We start from the raw sequence: 16366 nt of genomic DNA, 5'->3' as shown, positions 1-16366 counted from the left end.
GATTCTATTACGGACCCTGGGTTGGTACGATTCGGTACTCTTGTTGGGGGGTTAATTCAATTTTTTATTTTTGAAAATTGGTGCAATTTTGCACCGAATCGCACCAATGCATACCCCCTAATAGTCACCATTGGCCCTCTCAGATTTTTATTTAATTTGGTGGCTTTTTGTTGTCTTCATTTTTATTTAGTTTTCATCTTTTTCACGAACACAACTAATTATTAAAAATTTAATTAAGTAAAGAATTAATCTATCGAGCGGAGCATTGAAAGTGAAGTCCATATTTGAATAGAGTTTCTTTGTTGGGATCCAGTTAAGCTAATCAAAATTTGGCGCCAGCTCTATGGTTCACTTTCATTAATTAAGAAAATTGATTGGCAATACAAAATGGAAAAAGATAAAGTTATTACATTAATTAAGAAACTTGGCTGGCAATACAAAATGAAAAAAGATAAATTGCATAATAAATATATACACAATACTCTTTAATTATTAAAACTAAAATAGTCAGAATGCTATTTCGCCGAACAAAAGCATAAACTACGATTGTCTTGCCTAAATAGGGACTTAACAGTAAAATATCAAAAAATAAAAAAAATATTTTTGGTTATACGAACTTCCAAATTTTCTTGTAATTTGTGCACATGAAAAATAAATAGAGAGAAGATATTTATAGGAGCGAGGCTAACGCGCGGCCGGGTTTAGGAGTTCTTCTCGAAGTGAAATTGTCCAGGGGAGATACGCACCTTCCCTTATCCTCTCCCGATTCTACTGCTTTTCCCACGTCAACGTCAAGTCCTCGACGTTGGTCAATTATTCTCTTCTGTTCTCTTTGTTCATTTTTTTCCTTCCTACTCTTGGTCAATTCTACTGGTTGCTTGCTTGCTTCCCTTTGATAAATATGCATTTTTGCCTCTTGGTGTGTCATATTTGAGTTGTGAAGATTTTGTGGGTTTGATGGTTAATTTGAATGTATATTGGTTTATTATTGAGAATTTGTTACTTCCTTGTTGTTTGTGTTAATTTTCAGAAACATTGAAGCTTAATTTGAAAAAATATTATAAATTGTAGTCGAAGTTCATCTCGAGAAGGATATGTGGGCGCAAACAGATCAAACACCAAAAATGAAATGATAAGTAAAATAAAGGAACAAAAAATGGTGAACTTTTTTTTTTTGTAGAAAACGAGGAGAAAAAGAGAGAAGCATTTAAAGGCATAAATTTTTGTTATCTCTTATTTTTCCATGATAAAATTAATCAATTAATCAAAGCGAACACACCTTAAGATTACCTGGTGTTATACGTGAAAGTTCTGTTGCTTTCGGAAACACAAAAATGTTGGATAGAATGATGGAACAATCAACCCGACATCACAGTTGTTGAAATATAAACTTGATTTGTAAGTAAAGATATTTTGTAAAGAAAAATCTAGATTCAAAAATAAAAATAAAATATAGGAAGAAAGTAGAAAAATCTAGAACCTAAGATATTTAGATTAAAAGGCAACTTGAATTAATTAGCTAACTATCTAGATTATTCTAGCAAATAAGTGTCCTAGAATAGTCTAGCAAATTAAGTCGGTTACTTAACCGACATAGTCATAATATATATATGTGTGTACACTTTGGTATTGATGTGTAGAGCAAAAAAGCAATCAAGTTAAATAGCTTTAAAAATCAAGTGTTCCCCTTGTTCATTTCTTTGTTTGTCACGTCCACACACCCACATACACATTAATTCTTATATAGCCTCTTCATAAGTTTCATCCTCCAAAATAAATTTCTAAATAAATTTGCTTACATTCTCTCATCCTATATTCCAACAAAGTGGTATCAAAGCCACAAGATTCTACTTGTGGTATGGCGAATTTACAATCGTTTCAAGTCCCCATGCTCAACAAGAGCAACTTCGACAATTGGAGCATCAAGATGAAGGCGCTATTGGGAGCCCACGACGTTTGGGAGATCGTGGAGAACGGCTACGAGGAGCCGCAGGACGAGGCCGCACTATCCCAACAACAAAAGGATAGATTGCGAGACGCGAGAAAGAGAGACAAGAAGGCTCTCTGTCTCATTTATCAGGCGCTAGGGGACGACGATTTCGAGAAAATCTCAAACGCGAGCACCGCCAAAGAAGCATGGGAGAAGCTCCAGAACGCGTGCAAAGGAGCGGAGCAAGTAAAAAAGGTACGACTTCAAACTTTAAGAGGAGAGTTTGAGTCTTTACATATGAAAGAGTCCGAATCGATATCGGATTATTTTTCAAGAGTCTTGGCGGTGTCTAATCAAATGAAAAGAAATGGTGAAAAATTGGAGGATGTAAGAATTATGGAGAAAATATTGCGCTCACTAACCCCAAAATTTGAGCACATTGTGGTAACGATCGAAGAAACTAAAAATTTGGAGGAGATGACAATCGATCTTTTGTTGGGGTCGTTGCAAGCATATGAGGAGAAGCAAAAGAAGAAGCAAGAGATTTCAGAGCAACTTTTAAAGTTGCAAGTAAGCCCGAAAGAGAAAGAAGAAGGTCCGAGCAATGGCCATGGACAATTCGGGAGAGGACGTGGTCAAGGTCAAGATCGAGGAAGAGGTCGTGGACGTGGACGAGGACGAGGAGGCTTCGTCAACAGTAGTGAAAGAAAGGAGTTTACAAATGGTCGGGGGAGGAGCAACCCGCAGTCGAGGTACGATAAATATTCGATAAAGTGTTACAATTGCCATAAATTTGGGCACTATTCTTCCGAGTGCAGAAGTGAAAAAGTAAGGATTGAAGAGAAGGCCAATTACGCCGAAAGTACAAATCAAGATATTGGTAGCGTGCTTCTGGCATATAAAGGAGAAGCTGGAAGACAAGATGACACGTGGTACCTTGACACTGGTGCTAGCAATCACATGTGCGGGAAAAGAAATATGTTTGTGGAGCTCGATGAGTCGGTAAGTGGCAACGTCTCCTTTGGTGATGAATCTAAAATTCCAGTTAAAGGAAAAGGAAAAATTTTAATCCGCTTGAAGAATGGAAATCATGAATTTATTTCCAATGTTTATTACGTGCCCAATATGAAAAATAATATCTTGAGTTTGGGACAACTCTTAGAGAAAGGTTATGATATTCACATGAGAGATTATAACCTTTCAATAAGAGATGACAAAAATAATCTTATTGCCAAGGTGCCAATGTCAAAAAATAGAATGTTTCTATTAAATATTAGAAATAATGTGGCCAAATGTTTGAAAGCTTGCTATAAAGATCCGTCTTGGTTATGGCACCTACGGTTTGGGCACTTAAACTTTGGCGGCTTGGAGTTGCTATCAAAGAAAGAGATGGTGAGAGGCCTACCATCCATCAAACATCCCGATCAACTCTGCGAAGGTTGTCTACTCGGGAAGCAGTTTAGAAAGCCGTTTCCAAAGGAGTCAAGCTCAAGAGCTCAAAAGCCACTGGAGTTGATTCATGCTGACGTGTGTGGGCCAATAAATCCAAGCTCCCTGGGTAAAAATAATTATTTTCTGCTCTTCATTGATGATTTTTCTAGAAAAACGTGGGTATATTTCTTGAAGCAGAAGTCGGAAGTATTTGATGCATTCAAGAAATTCAAAGCTGCCGTCGAGAAGGAGAGCGGACGACAAATCAAGGCCCTGAGGTCCGATCGAGGCGGGGAATTCACGTCAAGGGAGTTTCTAGAATTTTGCGAAGTAAATGGAATTCGGCGACCCCTGACAGTTCCGAGATCCCCCCAACAAAATGGAGTGGCGGAAAGAAAAAATAGGACAATCATGGAGATGGCGAGGAGCATGCTAAAGACGAAGAATCTGCCTAAAGAGTTTTGGGCCGAAGCAGTGGCGTGCGCAGTGTACCTATCCAACCGATCGCCGACAAGGAGCGTGTGGGGAATGACTCCACAAGAAGCCTGGAGCGGGAGAAAGCCAGGAATTTTCCACCTAAAGGTATTTGGGAGCAAAGCCTACGTGCATGTACCAGATGAGAGAAGGAAGAAGCTCGATGACAAAAGTGAAGCATTCATCTTTATCGGGTACGACTCTAACTCTAAAGGCTATAAGTTATACAATCTAAATACCAAGAAAACAGTGATAAGTCGGGATGTGGAGTTCGACGAAGAAGGAGTCTGGGATTTCAGCTCCAGCGGTGACTTCACCTACATCCCACAGTTAGAAGAACAAAAAACAGAAGAGCAAGTTGGAGAAGTCCAACAAGAGCCAGTGACTCCACCAGCTTCACCAGTGCCAGTCACTGAAGACTCGCCACCATCTTTCTTAAATGAAAGAGCCACACCACGAGCAAAGAGTTTGGGCGAGATATATGAGGATACTGAAAGGTTAGAAGATCTTACCTTATTTTGCCTATTTGCTGATTGTGAGCCTGTTAGCTTTGAAGAAGCAGCAGATAGTGAAAATTGGCGAGTCGCGATGGATGAAGAGATCAAAGCCATAAAGAAGAATGATACATGGGAGCTCGTGACATTACCAAAAGGGCACAAGGCCATTGGAGTCAAGTGGGTGTATAAAGTTAAGAAGAATTCCAAAGGTGAAGTGGAAAGATATAAAGCGAGGCTCGTCGTGAAAGGATATAGTCAAAGAGCTGGAATCGATTATGATGAGGTATTTGCTCCCGTCGCTCGCTTAGAAACTATTAGACTAATACTCTCTCTTGCAGCCCAAAATAGATGGAAGATTTATCAAATGGATGTCAAGTCAGCCTTCTTGAATGGGTATATAGACAAAGAAGTCTATATCAAGCAACCAATGGGCTACGAGGTAAAAGGGCAAGAAGATAAAGTCTTGAAGTTAAAGAAGGCCCTATATGGATTAAAGCAAGCACCAAGGGCATGGAATAGCAGGATCGATAAGTACTTGGAGGAGAATGGTTTCACCAAATGCCCTCACGAGCATGCTCTCTACGTGAAAGCCAACGGAGGAGATGTCTTAATTGTGTGCTTGTATGTAGATGATTTGATTTTCACAGGAAATAATCCAAAGATGATTGAGGAGTTCAAGAAGGCCATGTCAAAGGAGTTTGAGATGACAGACATTGGGCTGATGGCGTACTACCTCGGCGTGGAAGTCAAGCAACTCGAAGATGGGATCTTCATCACACAAGAAGGATATGCCAAGGAAATTCTCAAGAAGTTCAAGATGGAGGACTGCAAAGCAATCAACACGCCAGTGGAATGCGGGATAAAATTATCCAAGAATGATGGAGGAGAAAAGGTGGACCCGACATTGTTCAAGAGCTTGGTTGGAAGTTTACGGTACTTAACTTGCACAAGGCCAGACATTCTTTATGCGACAGGACTCGTGAGTCGCTATATGGAGAATCCAACCACTACGCATTTTAAGGCGGCAAAGAGAATTCTTCGCTACCTCAAAGGTACGCTCAACTACGGCCTATTCTATTCAAATACTCATGATTATAAGCTTGTTGGCTATAGTGATAGCGATTGGGCTGGAGATAATGATGGCCGCAAGAGTACGAGCGGGTTCGTATTTTTTATGGGAGACACCGCTTTCACCTGGATGTCCAAGAAGCAACCCATAGTCACGCTATCAACGTGTGAAGCTGAATATGTGGCTGCTACATCCAGTGTTTGCCATGCAGTTTGGCTACGGGGTTTACTGGAAGAGCTTGGATGGCCACAAAAGGAGCCAACAACTATTTGTGTGGATAACAAGTCGGCAATCGCGCTCTCAAAGAATCCGGTGTTTCATAATCGAAGCAAGCATATTGACACCCGCTTTCACTACATCAGAGAATGCATTGCAAAGAAGGAGGTTCAAGTGGAGTATGTAAAATCACAGGATCAAGTTGCCGATATTTTTACCAAGCCGCTCAAATTTGAGGATTTCGTCAAGTTCAGAGTTTTGCTCGGAATGACAAATCAAGTTTAAGGGGGAGTGTTGAAATATAAACTTGATTTGTAAGTAAAGATATTTTGTAAAGAAAAATCTAGATTCAAAAATAAAAATAAAATATAGGAAGAAAGTAGAAAAATCTAGAACCTAAGATATTTAGATTAAAAGGCAACTTGAATTAATTAGCTAACTATCTAGATTATTCTAGCAAATAAGTGTCCTAGAATAGTCTAGCAAATTAAGTCGGTTACTTAACCGACATAGTCATAATATATATATGTGTGTACACTTTGGTATTGATGTGTAGAGCAAAAAAGCAATCAAGTTAAATAGCTTTAAAAATCAAGTGTTCCCCTTGTTCATTTCTTTGTTTGTCACGTCCACACACCCACATACACATTAATTCTTATATAGCCTCTTCATAAGTTTCATCCTCCAAAATAAATTTCTAAATAAATTTGCTTACATTCTCTCATCCTATATTCCAACAACAGTATGAAAAATAGAAAAACAACATAAAATAAAGTACGCACAATGAAATGATTTTATACTGCAATATTTATTAATTGCAGTTATATTTTCACTAAGAAAATTTCTTTTACAATGAAGATACATGAATCCACTCAATATATTCTCTCTTATTGAGTGGTATTGATAAGAATAGAAATCCCTTCTAATTCTATCACATCGAATATGACACACCAAGAGACAAAAATGTATGTTAATCAAAGGAAACAAGTAAGCAGTCTAGCCAAGAGGAGGAAGGAATGAAGTGAACAGAGAGAAGAGAAGAATTGGCTGACGTCGAATGCTTGACGCTGACGTGGGAAAATCGGTAGAATCGAGAAAGGATAAGGGAATGTGTGTATCTTCCCCTGAACAGTTTCACTCTGATAAGAACTCCTTAGTCCAACTGTGTGTTGGCCTTCAGCCCACGCCTGAATCCTCCTATAAATATCTTCTCTCATTTTATATTCCGTGTTCACAAATAAATTACAAGAAAATCTGAAAGTTCGTATCACCAAAAATAATCTTTTGTTTTCGGCATTTTATTGCTAAGTCTTGATTTGGGCAAGACAATCGCAGTTTATGCTTTTGTTCGACGAAATAGCATTCTGCCCATTTTAACTTTAATAATTAAAGAGTATTGTGTAGTTTTGATATCTGCTAAAATAGAAATTTTATTAAAAGGGGAGGAAAAAAAAACGTCTAGATGCAAAAGCAAAAACAGGCGAAAACAGTGTAATTTTGACATCAACAGTAAAGAAAAATACTCTATTTGTCTCATTTATCTTGACACACCTTTTTTTAAAATATATTTAATTTATAATGTCACTTTTCAAAAATGGTTAGTGTTCCCTATCATCTGATCCCGCCATATTAATAACGAGACTTGAGGCAAAAGGCATGAATTTTGAGTCAGGCGACTTCAAAACCAAATATGGCTGTCGGTTGTCGGTGGTTGAATCGGCTGCACTATTAAAGGAAAACCGGTGGCCTTGAAAACCAATAATGTGAGCAGGGTACCCCTACGTATTTATTTGTTTGGTTACTACTTTCGACATACTAGCAGCTAGGGCTGTCGATCGGTTCGGGTTCGGTTATCCGTACCCAAATTTTTGGTTACCCGAACCCGAAATTGCCATATTTCACTAATCGTTCCCGAACTGTTTTAGGCGTTCGGTTACCCGATTCGGTTATTTGGATATCCGAAATACCCATTTAAAAAATTAAAATTCAAAAAATTTGTTAGATAAAGGATTTGAACCCTAGTCTTCAGAAAATACACAAAGCAAGTTATCCACTAGATTAAAGCTTATTCTTATACTTTAAATATATCATAATTTTATTTTAGCTAAGAATCAATTTTTTTATTTAAAAATAAATAAATTAATGAATTAATAATTAAAATGTATATAAAATATATATTAAATAATTTATTAAATAATTTTCGGTTATTTCGGTTAACCCGTTTCGATTATTGGGTTAACCGATACCCAATTTTTTTTAAAAAATAATACCTGAAATCGAACCGATAACCAAAAAATTCGGTTATTGAATACCCAAACCCGATTATTTCAGTTCGGTTAACGAATTATTCAAAACCCAATAACCAATTAGACAGCCCTACTAGCAGCTGTATAGTAATAAATTCAGTCACTTTCGACATTCCTACGGCTAGGGAACTAGATCATAGATTATTCCCGAAATGTAGATAAACCACGAAGCGTGCGGAATTTTACTCCAAAATATAGAAAAACCACATGTCCCGCCCCGTCACTACAAAAAAACATTTTTTTACCGAGGAATTACCGAGGAATTCATGTCCCTCGGTAATTACCGAGTATTTTGCGACAATTTTCCGAGAAAAAAGTTTTTTCGAATATTCTCATGATTTACCGAGAGAACACCGAGTGAGTTCAGTACCGAGGGATTTAATCACTCAGTAAAGTTTAAATTTAATTCAAAATTAAAACTGTTAGTTTTTACCGAGTACAAAATCTCTCGGTAAATTGAATTTATATTGTTTACCTGGTTTCCAACCTACAACGCTTTCCCTCCCCCAAATTAGAAGCCCTATTCGAATCGCTGCTGCCGTCCGCCTCATTTGCGCTGCCGTCCGTCTGCCTCCATTGTTTCCGCCTCCATTTGCGCCGTGAGCTCTCTCCCCCCCCTCTCTCTCTCTTTCTCTCTCTCTCTCTCTCTCTCTCTCTCATTGCCATCCGCCACATCCTTGTCAGCTTCCTCATTCCACTGTCGTTTTTGCCGTCGCCACCGCCACCGCCGCTCGCCGCCTGTCGCCCGCCACGCGCCGCTGTCGCTGCTTGTTGCTCCCACGCCTTAGGAATGTGAAGTGGATGATAGGTTAGGTATTCTTTCCTTTCAAGTTCCAGTTCTGCAGGTGATAAGTTCTAAGCAAACCTTGATGAGGTTTATGCTATCTGTATCCACAGGAATTGGATTCAAAAGTCTGGGATTGAGAAGAACACTGCAGAAATTCTAGCAGCTGAAGAAATTGAACTGTGAGTATTATTCCCCAGAAATCCAAAATGTTCAATAATTTACAGGCTGCCTTCATCTCTCTTTGAAGTCGTTGATCAATTTTGTTCTGCTTTTGCTTCTCCCTCTATGTTTCTGCGACACAAACTCATTGATATATAAGTACATCAAATTCTACGCGTCAATCTTGGAAATTTTTGCTTTTCCTATTCTGAAACTTAATTTATTGCATCAGACCATCTGTTTAACTACTTTGTGTTGCATATATCACCACTATGAAGTCAATTGCAGTTAACTATGTAAATGAGATCTTACTCGTCTTTTCTAAGCATGAATTTTATTTCTCCCAATAACTTGGCTTTCACTCTCAACTCTTTGCCCGCTCTCTCTAGAATTTATTGAAACCTCACTCTCTCCGCAAATACTGTGAGTGATATTTGTATGGCCGCTAATTTGCAGCGCACTCGTGGACTGGCGAAATTGGGCAAAAGATGTTTATTGAAATCAACATCTTATTTCTGGAAAAGAATGACTTAAGTAACTAAAAGTTGGAGGAGCTACATCCATGTACTTGATGTCCTGTTATCGCTGACCAAAGGGAATGTGGTGCTCAGTGATTATGTGCATTACTATTACAAATTTCCCTAGCATAATCATTACTTTAATCGTTGAGGTGGTTGGGTGGAAGTAGAGGTTTCAATGTCTCATTACTTTAATCGTTAAACATTTTGCAATGTAGCCAATAATTTATTGATTTTATCATTATGTGGTGCAGTCTATGCAATGTCATCCTTGTGAATAGGTTCTTCCTTTGTTTTAATTTTATGTCATGAGCTAGATGTAGGTGAGTTTTGTGAATTACTCCGTGTCTTTTGTATTAGCTTAGAGTTTGTTCTAGAGATATAGTATTTGTTTGGCATCTAATGGGACTCACTAGCTGACATCTCAGCTAGATATTGCTAAAAACCTCAGTATAAATATACATAGATGCTGTTACACAGCTTTGTGGCACTGACATACCCTTGTTGAAGTAGACAAGTAGTGTCTGTGTTTATGCTCATTTGACATTTCCGCACCTTGAATATTTACTTGTGCTCAGATTTTTTGCAGTTAACTATGTGCATTTAAGTAACATGAAGTGGCATTGGCATTGTTCTTGATCATCTTGATTGTTTTGCATCTTTTCTGCTAGTGCCTCATCTATGCATATGCTTGATGACTGTTTTAAGTTCTTATTAGGAATTCTAATTGTAAGTTCTAATTCTTGCTGCAAAGGACTGAAATATGTGTTGCGTATTGACATAACAGATAAGGAATTCTTGTGTATTGACATAGCTGCTGGAGTTGGGGTAGCTATTCCAACTGGACAGTTGTTAAGAAGCCTTGTTCTCACGCTTTTAGTTCCTCAAATCTTGGGAAAGGTGAAGCTTTACGTTCTTTACTAGTCTTGTTAATCTATATTTACATCCTAATTCACCTCATTCATCTTTTCCAATCTTAATAAGATAAGGATATACTTTCTCTAATATTTTCTGCAAAATAGCATATAAGATGTGTTCTTAGCTGTTTCAAGAGAAAGGTAAACTGGTGTTCGTAATAATCATAATTTTTTGTTACCTTAAAATCTTGCTAAACATTTTTTCCAATTACAATTTCATTGCTGCCTTTGAGATTTGGATTTTCTGATCTCTTATCTCTATCACTCTCAATCAACAGGTTGCTCGAGAACTCTCCAAAGGTGAGGCACCTCTAAACGTATTTCGAGTCCATGAACTATTGCACTGAGGAACCTCTCTAAGAGCCAAAGCAGCAGCCTGCAGTAAGTGATCTCACCATCACTATCTTTGTCCCTAAATCTATGAAGCATTATGACTATTAATAATTTGTCCTTGTGCAGTCGTGGTCTCATTTCAAGGCTAACTGCTCTCTCCAAATTTATTTTATTTTTGTCCCTAAATCCTATGCATTAACTCCACCTGTTAGCATACCAGTTTTTTCAATTCTTTAATATCAGTTGTGCTTACAATTATCAGACTGTAGCTAGTTAATTTAATGGAATATGTGTGTGTGAAAAGTAGTTAATTTATGTGAAAATGACTTCACATAAACACACACACATTATCTTAATTGAAAATGGTTTGGAGCAGGTAAGGTAAATATATTCTTCATGTGGATCTAACAAAGCATGTATGTCTAGTGTCTTTATTTTGCAGTATAAGTGATTAAGTTCTACAGTTATGATTGATTTATAGGCTATTTACCATAACGTTTTTATGTTTGAACACCGCATTATATGTTCTTTTTTATGTTTGTAGTATACCACTCCGCGCTTGACTCGTGAGAAGTGTAGGAAGAAGTCAAGAACAAGAAAAGAGATTGAAAGATTGTGAGCAACGAAGGTCCCAGCAGTCGAGGAGTAGTGGCTTAGGAGGTTCTTAGCTTTTGTGTAGTATGTTTGGTACATTTTGATACATTATTATGATATTTCGCTTAGATGTAGTTTATTTAGTACTTTTTATGTTATTGTGTTATTTACATATAAACATATTGTTGGATATTGAACAATGTCGAATGAATTTTAAATTGGATTTATATTGTTCAGCACATTTTGAGCAACGTTTAGATTATATTGTAATTGGATTTATTGATAAACAGGTTGTCGTAACTAGGTATATAAAAAATTAAAATAGAAAAACATAAAAAATCAAACTTTACCGAGGGATTACCGAGAGAAACCACACTCGGTAAATTTGAAAAATATAGCCGTAAATTACCGAGAGAATCACATTTCTCGGCAATATAGCACATTTACCGAGGGATTACCGAGGGAATTTTCCCTCGGTAAAATTAACACATAAGCTGACGTGATACGCGACGACACATTACCGAGGCTGAATCCCTCGGTAAATCTCTCGGTAATTTTACCGAGGGAATAATCACTCGGTAAATTTTTTACCGACATTGAAATTATCGACGGAGCGTTTTAATCGGTGATCTCTCGGTAAACGTTTTACCGAGGGAAAATGAGGCAATTACCGAGGGAATACCGAGGGAATAGTCCCTCGGTAAAAAAATTATTTTTTGTTCTGCGTCGAAATGGATTGAGATTTAATTTATTATATTTAATATATCACTTTGTGTTTTATTTTTTAATTGTATTTATTTTTTTTTTATTTCAACTTTATATGTTTTAATTTAAGTTTATAATTATTAGTTAAAGTTTATTCCATTATAACTATTTTTATTATTTAATTTTAATTTTATTAACTAATAATGAGAGAGAGAGAAAGCGCAAAAATATATTATGACACCTATGTGTAATAAAATAATTTTGTGATAGTTTTAGATGTCACAAAATTTGTTACATGGATAGATGTCGCAAAATTTGTTAAATTTTTAAATGTAACTAAATTTACTAGTGTAACTAAAGTATATAGATATATGTATGTGTGTAGTTAAACTTTGTTATACTTAAAGATGTATACAAATTTTCTGACATATCTTTTGATGTCACTAAAATTGTATCGGTACAGACAATTTTGTTGTAGCGTCCCTGGAGAGATAGTGAGATGAGCTAGGCTAAGCTAAGTTAAGCTAGTACTTACTTCGTCCATAAAAATTAGTCCTACAAGAAGACGACATAGGTTTTAATTAAAATAAATCAAGTGTATTATGAGTGGAGGAAGAGTTTCATTTAAAAAATAGTGTTAATAATGATAATTATGAGAGTTCAGGAAGCGAAAAACCCAAAATCGGAGAACAACGATTATGAAAAGCAAAGGAAGCTAAAGAATCTGCAGTGGCGTTCCCTTCACGCGGTGTCCATCTAAATGGGAGCTTTTGTATGCCGTTGCCACGAAGGTGGATTCTCTTCAAGATATCGCCCAAATAGAAAATGTACTCTAAGTGGAGAAAATGATTCACTAGGTGAATATTTTCAAAAAATAAAAATAAATTAATTTTTGTGGACACATTTCAAAATAACAAAAATGAATTGTCTTTTATGAACAAGAGGAATATAATCTTTTTATTAAAGATTATATATGCAGTAGTCTTAGTGGAGACTTCAAGTTAAATTACTAAGCTAAACTTCTACTCCGTAGTATAGTTCTGTTATAAAATACCATTAACAATTACATTGGATGTGCATTGATCAAACCATCGTTTTTCAGTATAAAAGCATGCATTTGAAAGATATTTTTATTACCAAATTTTGTTACTCCCTCAACTGTTAAACACGAAACTCCAAACAATGTCCAAATTCTAAGCCAAAATCTTAGCTGTATTGCACAAGACAAAAAAAGAAAAGTTGGAAATGTACTAAGCTAGCTAGGTTAAATTAACCGCATACAAGTGAAAATATTTTACAGAAAGTGATTTATCATGAAAAAGAGATAAAAAAAAGTGACAAAAGAAAAGCAAGAAACTCATGGAATCTTACAACCCCATGCTCAAATTTCCCCTTTTTTTCTTTTACTTGCAAATGGTGAATGGACCTACCTCCATCTACCATCCCATGTTCATTTGTTTCCAAATTAATAAACAAAAAGGCACTATGCTCTTTGTAAACATTTTATCCTTCTCTATCAAGGGAAAGGAAATTGGCTAATCAATGCATGCATTCTCTATGGCTGAGAGCATAGATATTATAAAGATAATTTGGGAGATGTAGTTTATGGTTATATGCTACTTTTTTGTTTTTCTAATTTTAAAAATAAGGATCAGTAATTGGTCATAATTTCATAATTTCTTCTCTATGATGACTTGAACTCTCAATATAATGATTAGATGATAAATGTCCTATCAAGTCAGCTACATTTCGTTGTCCATATAAGATGCATGTTACATACATTTTACCCTAAATAATACATTTGAATTTGATGCATATTTAGATTTTGGCTTTCTTGAAAACATTAATAAGGGTAGTTTAGATTCATATATCATATTAAGAAATTAAATATATATTCAATGATATAATTAAACTATTCAAATCAACACATAAATTAGATGGTGTATTCAATTCAGATTCTCTAAGATTTTTTTTGTGTTTCAAATGTCTATAGGTATTCAATTCAAATTTAAAAAAATCCATAAAAATCTGTTGGTATTCAATTACTATAATTTTTAAATATTCATATAAATCTAGTGGTATTCAAACTTCCAAGGATACTAATAAGTTATGGATTTTGGAGAACTTCAATGTCCTAGTATAAATACAAAATTTCTACACAAATCTCACATCTTCATAAGATATTATAAAGTATTCTCTCTCCCCCGCCATCGGAAACCTTGATGATATTTCTTCTTCCAAAATTTTGATTTCTACTTCTAATTTCACATATCTATTCATTTTTCTTTTTCGTAGACATATAAGAAAATTTCCCAACTTCCACCATAATTAAGTACCATGAAATTTTGCCGCGAATGCAACAATATACTGTACCCAAGAAAGACAAAGAGCAGAAGATTCTGCTTTATGCTTGCCGCAATTGTGATCATCTGGAGGTTGCTGATAACAATTGTGTTTATAGAAATGAGATACACCATTTTGTTGGTGACGAAGGATTAGAATAATACATGATTAAATATAACTATAATGGAGTATAAGATTGATTGATTGATTGATTTAATTTTTTTAAGTGTTTTTTTATTTTAAATTGTCTTCAAATTATTTTATAAAATATTTTTTATTTTTTCAGAACTTAAATTGCATAGATGTATTTGTTCAAATTAATTTTCTACTATTAAATTTCAATTTTTTATTTTTTATTTTTTTACTAATATATAATTGAACAATGTGTGTCACTCTTCTTAATTCTATATCTATGCATATTGATATTCGGTTATTTGGAATTCAACTTTACTAATGTGTAATGTTGTTATTTCGCTATATATACTATAATTTTATATAATAGTCGAACAATGTGGCTACGAGACTCTCTATAGTATTAGTATAGGATTGTAAATGAACTAAGCTACTCGTAAGTTATTCAAAGTTTGGTTCGATAAAAGCTTGTTCTAACTTGTTAGTATGAAGTTCGTTAGTTAAACTAGTCAAGTTTGAATAAGGTAGTATTTGGCTCGATGAGTGATTTACCTTTAAAATATAATTAGATATAACTCATAGACAGGCTATATTCTTTAATTATTATTATTACATTAGAAATAGAAATGAATTACTATATAATTTTGAGAAAAATATCATAAGTTGACCGGATTGATGAATTAAATCATACTTTGAATTACTATAATTATAGTCATTTATTCATATTTTCTAACATTTATTTTAATTTCACTATATTTTTTGTAATAGACTATAATATTAAATAATCAAAGAATGGCCAACTCACAGTTATAATAAATCTTTTTTATTTTGATACTAAAGTAATGTCATATAGTATAATTTTGCGGAGTAATCAATCGATATGCTCACCGTGTGATATTATTATAACAATTTTAGCCATTCATTTGTATTTTCTAATTGTTTTATTTCAATTTCACTAATTTCTTCTAATATAAAGTAGTATAACATATTTGTAAGAAGTAATTGATCAATGTGCTCAACGTACGACATTATTCTCATAATTATATTCATTTCTTTATATTATATTTTAAATTCAATATTTATAATTTCTTATAATGTATATATTATAATTTTATAATTTAATCAATTGATTTGGTCTCTTAATCAATTGATATAGTAAATGTAAGCCATTATTATCACAAATCTAATCAATGATTAGGTATCATATTGACAATAACTTGTACACATATAATTGAATGAGTAAATTCAAGCATATCATAAACTAAATTAAAAATAAATGTTACAATAAATTATTTTGGGATTTTAATAACAGTGAAAACAAAATAATTAAATTAATGACAAAAATAATAAACTACATAAAAAACAAGATGAGAAAATAATAAACTACATAAACGATAATAAACCACATAAGTTGAATGAGTAATGCGTATATATTGCAGTGCATATAATCCATAATTGGTTGAATGGATAGATAAGATGAAGATTACTATATTGTAATACATATAATTTTATAATCAACGTTAGTTATATTAATTTATAGAAATAAAATCTTTTAATACTGAGGAAAGAGTATAAACTCAATATTATTTCCTTAATTACTGTAAAGGGTAACTATGTAAAATGTAAACTTCAATTAAAATGAATTAATTACTCAATATTTGGAAATATTGAAAAATGACATAAATATCTAATTATGTACGCACATATTATGTGTATTTAGCATTTTCCTCATCTCTTAAATTAATTAATGACAACAATTAAGTAGAGAGATCCCAGCAACAATAATGGATGAGTGAAATTAAATGAAGCTAATCATAATCAATTTTAATTAATAAAATAATATATTTAATTTACCATGCAAAACCACGAACTAACAATCAATTTACCAACAAGTCAAGATAAAGTACTAACTGCAATCCCTTATAAATACTGCACAAATTAGTAAGCTTCTCGAG

General features: G+C 34.4%; 1 long non-coding RNA gene across 4 annotated transcripts; it reads left to right on the top strand.

The window, feature by feature from the left end:
• Positions 1-8148: 8148 nt before the first annotated feature.
• LOC130994619 (uncharacterized) lies at positions 8149-11456 on the top strand. Of its 4 annotated transcripts, none has more exons than XR_009091825.1 (6): positions 8149-8522; positions 8608-8731; positions 8821-8889; positions 10175-10287; positions 10583-10685; positions 11182-11456. It is a non-coding gene; the product is annotated as an uncharacterized LOC130994619 (long non-coding RNA). The 4 variants fall into 4 exon arrangements; XR_009091826.1 differs by having other exon boundaries at positions 9326-10287; XR_009091833.1 differs by having other exon boundaries at positions 8608-8736.
• The last annotated feature ends 4910 nt before the right edge of the window (positions 11457-16366 follow it).

The sequence above is a fragment of the Salvia miltiorrhiza genome, chromosome 1 (genome assembly GCF_028751815.1).
Source record: "Salvia miltiorrhiza cultivar Shanhuang (shh) chromosome 1, IMPLAD_Smil_shh, whole genome shotgun sequence".
Lineage (NCBI taxonomy): Eukaryota > Viridiplantae > Streptophyta > Magnoliopsida > Lamiales > Lamiaceae > Salvia > Salvia miltiorrhiza.
Note: the sequence above shows the minus strand (reverse complement) of the source record. Positions and strands in the feature narration are given on the sequence as shown.